The sequence below is a fragment of the Triticum aestivum genome, chromosome 4A (assembly GCF_018294505.1).
Source record: "Triticum aestivum cultivar Chinese Spring chromosome 4A, IWGSC CS RefSeq v2.1, whole genome shotgun sequence".
Taxonomy (NCBI): Eukaryota; Viridiplantae; Streptophyta; class Magnoliopsida; order Poales; family Poaceae; genus Triticum; species Triticum aestivum.
The window spans coordinates 750,922,523-750,929,444 of record NC_057803.1 but is presented as its reverse complement, the minus strand read 5'-3'; positions in this window follow the sequence as shown (position 1 = coordinate 750,929,444).

The window sequence follows — 6,922 nt, the reverse complement described above, 5'->3', positions numbered from 1 at the left end:
AAAGAAGATCTTAATCCAGAACGACGCATAGCCAATATGCAAAAGTCAATCGGAAACAGCATCAACTCCTTCCTCATTCAAGCCTCAATCCATTCGGGGGCTAATGATGGATTCATGTACCTAGGGTAGGGTCATAGGCCTGACCTGAATGTCCTACCCAGGGACAGCCTTAGAAGAGATCACCTTCCAGTCGACCAACGAGGAACCCACTCGACTAACCAGAAGGACTCGACCATGGAGATTCACTCGACCATGAAGATACACTCGACCACCAGAAGGTCAGAAGGCACTCTGCACTGCAACGGCCTGTAATTGAATAGACATAATGATAGTTAAGGCACTTTATGTGGGGCGTTACCAGTAACGCCCCAGACTTAATATACTTTAAACCCTCCATTACGTGGGTTGGCAGGGGTCCTGGCGTACTCTATATAAGCCACCCCCCTCCATAGGCAGAAGGGTTCGCACTCTTGTAACACCTATACACATAATCCACTCGACCGCCTCAGGGCTCCGAGACGTAGGGCTTTTACTTCCTCCGAGAAGGGCCTGAACTCGTACATCGCTTGTGTTTACAACCTCTCCATAGCTAGGATCTTGCCTCTCTATACCTACCCCCCACTCTACTGTCAGACTTAGAACCACGACATCTACACCATGTCCACATCGTGTCCCTGTGCTATGGAGTCCCGCAACGTTGTTGTTCCGCTGCCGTGTAGATGTTGTTCTCGAGGCCCCCTTTATGTTCACTAAATGATGTACATATTGTTCAGCCGCACCGAGTGTGTCGCTTGGCCTCGCTACTTGATGTAATGTAACAGCTATGCTTCCGCTAGTTTAAATAAAGCGGTGATTTCTGTACCAACATGTTGTGTGTTGCCAGAAGCATGATCTATGGGTTGGCAATGCAAGGTAAACCGTTCGCTCTGAGCCGGGGTGCCACACCCAAAACTGACACTGCTATGCCTCTGGGCCTGCTGGGCCTTCCGCGGGCATAAATCCTGGCACAACTAGTTGGGTTTCTAGTCGTATCTAGGCCGTGGTGGCCCATTAGGTGGCATTTTTTTCATTGTTTTTCCAGTTTTTTGTTTTGTTTTTCGCATTATTTATTTTCTGTTAATTTTAGCTTTATTTTTTAATTCTTTTTGCTTTTAGGTAATAAATTTATAAACTTTCTGTTAGTGCCATTTCTTTTCCAATTTGAATAGTTCAAACTAGCACACTTGCCCGTGTGTTGCAACGGGAGATATATTTATTAAAAGAAGCAACGGGAGAGAAATGATGTGTCCTCCGAAAAGAGTCTCCGCAGCGGTGGCCGACGAAGATAGGAGCTGCGATTTCCCGTGGTCGCGGGTCATGTTTGCCGTATGAGATCTTGATAGTGCTGGGGTTTGTTGGCGTCTCCTATCACGACGTAGATGGATGCATTACTAATTGCAGCACATAAATCCAAGACCCGACGATGTGCTGCTAGCTAGTCGCAGAAACACGTCGTAACAACAAATGGCCAGCATGAATATTTTAAAATTTAATGCAGCGTCAGTTTTGAAACATTTTCTGATTTTTTTCGAAATTATCATAAAAAATAAGAATGAATTTGCGTATATTCTCCGAAACATGAACAATTTTTCAAATTCCAAACAGCTTTTTGATAATTCTGAATATTTCAGAAAAATGTGAACAAAATATTAAATTGGAATATTTTTGAAATTCACAAACATTTTCTGAAAACATGAACCTTTTATAATTACTTAAACATTTTCTGAATTAGCGATTTTTTAAATGGTAAAATGTTTGAACATTCAGAACAAATTTGAAAATGTTTTTTAATTAACAAAAATATTTTAGTTTCATACAAATTTCAGTAAAACAACAACATTTTCAAATTTGAAGCATTTTTACAAATGCAAAAAACTATTGGAAATAATGAATAATTGTGGAAACTAAAAACATTTTTTGAAAATTGGGAACATTTGTTTATTTAAAAAGAAGTAAGAAAAAATTCCTTCACATTTTTGAAAATAGAAATATTTTTTAAATTTGGAACATTTACCGAAAACATAAAAAAATGAATTTTGAGATTTTTTTTGAAAATTTCAAATTTACTAAGAACTTGGAAGGGGAAAAAAGTAAAAAGAAATATGAAAGAAAGGGAGAAATGAGCAGAAAAAAAACACAGGATAAAACGAAACTGGACGGCCCAGTACTGGGGGTCCTGTGCGAAGCTTTGAGTATTTGACGCTCCATGCAGAAATAGGGTTCTGCGAGCTGTATGGGCTGGAAAATAACTGTCTGGCTTGGCTGGGCCTCAGCGCACGGCCTAGGTACGAAATCCTGGACAATCTGTTTTTCTTTTGAACAAAAATTTAGTACCACCTCGGATAAAAAATAGCTTTTCGTCGGTGAACGGATGAAAAAATCGGAGAAACGCACCTTGCTTTATTAGTAGGTATAGATTTGAATTTTTTAAAATTTGTGTGAATCACTAGTTTTTGAATAACTTTACTATAAAGATAGATTTTTGAGTGATTCTTTTTCCTGCTATTTCATATCACTGTGTTTTATCATTATATTCAAAAATATATTTTGTTATTTTAGTTTCTAACAAAAAATTCTTTATGATAATTCTTTTTGCAATTAAAGTTTCTAACAAAAATTTTTATGAAAATTCTTTTTGCTTTAATGTTTCAAACAGAAAATAGCTTGGTAATTTTGGTTGTATAAATTTTATATAATTTTAGTTTCAATAATACTAGAGGTTTATAAAAGGTTTTTGAGTTCATTCATTTTGCTATTGGAGTTTTCTAAAAGCCTTTTAGTTGATTCTTTTTGCTATTGAAGGATATTATAGTTTTGTTTAGTTGATCACAACAGAATGTTTTAATTGATTATTTTTAGTTCATTCTTTTTGCTATTAGTTCATTCTTTCAGCTAAATGACCCTTAAAATGAGAAGCACTAGAAATGAATTCTGAAAAGGTTGAAAGTTGGCATGTATCATCATTTCACCCACATAGCATGTGCTAAAAAGTTGAGAGGGTTACAACAAAAATTGGATGCACTTCGCGTACAAAACAGACAATCTCTTTGGAAGTATAAGGGTTTCGGACGAAAACTCATGTGTTACAAAGGGATTTCACTTGTTCACATGTAACTGCAATGATATTCTGGATCAAAGGCATCATCATAATAGTTGTGGATAGAAAGTCTTCACTTTTTCTTCGCCTGTGTCCTTTGCTTATTGCGCCGTAACCATGGATATTGTTCATCATTTAACAGGGTGCTTGGGTCAGCCTTGACTCTGAAAGGAGGAATTTCATGAAACTTTTCATAATCTTCAGACATGTCTGTCTTGCCCTCTAATCGCACAATGTCTCTTTTTCCTCAAAGAACTATGTGGTGCTTTGGCTCATCGTATGATGTATCCACTTCCTTTTCTTTTCTTTTTCTTGGTTTGATAGACATGTCCTTCACATAGAAAGCATGCGCCACATCATTGGCAAGGACGAATGTCTCGTCTATGTACCCCAGATTGTTTGGATCCACTGTTGTCATTCTGTACTGTGGGTCTACCTATACCCCGCCTCCTGACAGATTGACCCATTCACACTTAAACAAAGGGACCTTAATATCATATCCATAGTCAAGTTCCCATATGTCCACTATGTAACCATAATATGTGTCCTTTCCCCTCTTGGTTGCTGCATCAAAGCGGACACCACTATTTTGGTTGGTGCTCTTTTGATCTTTGGCGATCATGTAAAATGTATTCCCATTTATCTCGTACCCTTTGTACGTCATTAAAGTCGAAGATGGTTCCCTCGCCAACAAGTATAGGTCATTAGAAACAGTGTTGTGATATGTCCATTTTGCATCATGCTTTTATATCGATATTTATTGCATTATGGGTTGTTATTACACGTTATGTCACAATACTTATGGCTATTCTCTCTTATTTTACAAGGTTTAACATGAAGAGGGAGAATGCCGGCAGTTGGGATTCTGGGCTGGAAAAGGAGCAAATATTGGAGACCTATTCTGCATAGCTCCAAAAGTCCTGAAACTCCATGAAAGTCATTTTTGGAATTAATGATAATTATTCAGCGGAAGAAATACCTGAGAGGGGCCACCCACCGTCCACGAGGGTGGGGGCGCGCCCACTCTTACAGGGCGTGCCCCCTGCCTCGTGGGCCACCTAGCAGCCCTCCGATGCCCATCTTCTGCTATATGAAGTCTTTTACCCTGGAAAAAATCATAGGCAAGCTTACGGGACGAAACTCTGCCGCCACGAGGCGGAACCTTGGCGGAACCAATCTAGGGCTCCGATGGAGCTGTTCTGCCGGGGAAACTTCCCTCCGGGAGGGGGAAATCATCACCATCGTCATCACCAACGATCCTCTCTTCAAGAGGGGGTCAATCTCCATCAACATCTTCACCAGCACCATCTCCGCTCAAACCCTAGTTCATCTCTTGTATCCAGTCTTTGTATCCAAACCTCATATTGGTACCTGTGGGTTGCTAGTAGTGTTGATTACTCCTTGTAGTTGATGCTAGTTGGTTTATCCGGTGGAAGATCATTTGTTCAGATCCTTAATGCATATTAATACTCCTCTGATCATGAACATGAATATGCTTTGTGAGTAGTTACGTTTGTTCCTGAGGACATGGGTGAAGTCTTGCTATTAGTAGTAATGTGAATTTGGTATTCGTTTGATATTTTGATGAGATGTATGTTGTCTCTCCTCTAGTGGCGTTATGTCAACATCGACTACATGAAACTTCACCATTATTTGGGCCTAGAGGAAGGCATTGGGAAGTAATAAGTAGATGATGGGTTGCTAGAGTGACAGAAGCTTAAACCCTAGTTTATGCGTTGCTTTGTAAGGGGTTGATTTGGATCCATATGTTTCATGCTATGGTTAGGTTTATCTTAATACTTCTTTTGTAGTTGCGGATTCTTGCAATGGGGGTTAATCATAAGTGGGATGCTTGTCCAAATACCCAAGCACCGGTCCACCCACATATCGGATTATCAAAGTGACGAACGCGAATCATTTGAGCGTGATGAAAACTAGCTTGATGATAATTCCCATGTGTCCTCGGGAGCGCTTTTCTCATTATAAGGATTTGTCCAGGCTTGTCCTTTGCTACAAAAAGGATTGGGCCCCTTGCTGCACTTTATTTACTTTTGTTGCTTGTTACCCGTTACAAATTATCTTATCACAAAACTATCTGTTACATACAATTTCAGTGCTTGCAGAGAATACCTTACTGAAAAAACGCTTGTCATTTCCTTCTGCTCCTTGTTGGGTTCGACACTCTTACTTATCGAAAGGACTACGATAGATCCCCTACACTCTTACTTGGCGATGGCACCAACCGGGACTAAAGGGGGTAATTGGTCCCGGTTGGTGCCACGAGCCGGGACCAATGGCTTTGCTATATAAGCAAACACTTAGGCGTTTTCATTTTCATTTCTGCAGTTGCCCCACCCCGACGACGCTGCCAGGCTGCTCGAGCTCGCCCCGTTGACACCATCGTCACCCGCGCCCCGCGCCGTCACCACCCCGAGCCGCCCCGACGCCGTCGCCGCGCGCCGTCACCGTCTCGACGCCGTCACTGTCACCTCCCCGTGCCGCCCTGACGCCATCGCCGCCCCGCGTCGCCCCGATGCCCTCGCTGCCCCGACGCCATCAATGCCCCGCGCCACCGCTGCCCCGAGGCCGTCGCCGCGCCGCCCCACGGTCCGGCGGCCTTCCGATGTTTTTTTCATATATGTGATGATGTTGATACGTTGTTTTTTTCGTATGATGTTCATATGATGTTTTTTTGTGCATATGATGTTTTTTTTCATATGATGTTTTTTTCATATATGTATTAATTTTTTATTTAGGTTGTTAATTAGTAGATATCGATTTTAGGTTAGTGCATTTTAGGTTAGTGTGGAGGAAAATGTAAAATAAGGAAAGGAAGAAAAGAGGAAGAAGGAAGAAGGAAGAAGATGAAAAAGAAGGAGTGGAAAAAGGAAAATAAGAGGAGGATGAAGGAGAAGAAAAAGGAGAAGAAGAGGAGAGGAAGAAGAGGAGAAATAAATAAGAAGAGAAAAAATAGAAAAAAAAGAGGAGAAGAAGAAAGGAATAGAAGAGAAGAAGAAAAAAACAGAGTAATTTCTATATTTTTTCTTCTTCACCTCTATTCCTTTCTTCTTCTCCTCTTTTTCTTCTTCTTTTATTTTCTTCGATCTTCTCCTCTATTCCTTTCTTCTTCTCCTCTTTTTTTTCTTCTTCCTCTTCTTATTTTCTATTGGGTATGTCGTTGTCGATATACCACCTCCCCGATAACTTCGACATGAGGGGGGGGTCGATATACCCCCTCCCCGATAACTCGACATGAGGAGGGGGGAGGGGGTCGAGCTGTTGGGGAACGTAGTAATTTCAAAACAAATTCCTACGCACGCACAAGATCATGGTGATGCATAGCAACGAGAGGGGAGAGTGTTGTCCACGTACCCTCATAGACCGAAAGCGGAAGCGTTAGAACAATGCGGTTGATGTAGTCATACATCTTCACGGCCCGACCGATCAAGCACCGAAAGCACGGCACCTCCGAGTTCTAGCACACGTACGGCTCGATGACGCCCCTCGAACTCCAATCCAGACGAGTGTCGAGGGAGAGTTCCATCAGCACGACGGCGTGATGATGATGATGATGTTCTACCATTGCAGGGCTTCGCCTAAGCACCGCTACAATATTATCAAGGAGGACTATGGTGGAGGGGGGCACCGCACACGGCTAAGAGATCAATGATCTATTGTTGTGTCTCTAGAGGTGCCCCCTGCCCCCGTATATAAAGGAGCAAAGGGGGAGGGGGCGGCCGGCCAGGGAGGAGGCGCGCCAGGGGGAGTAGGTGGAGTAGGACTGCC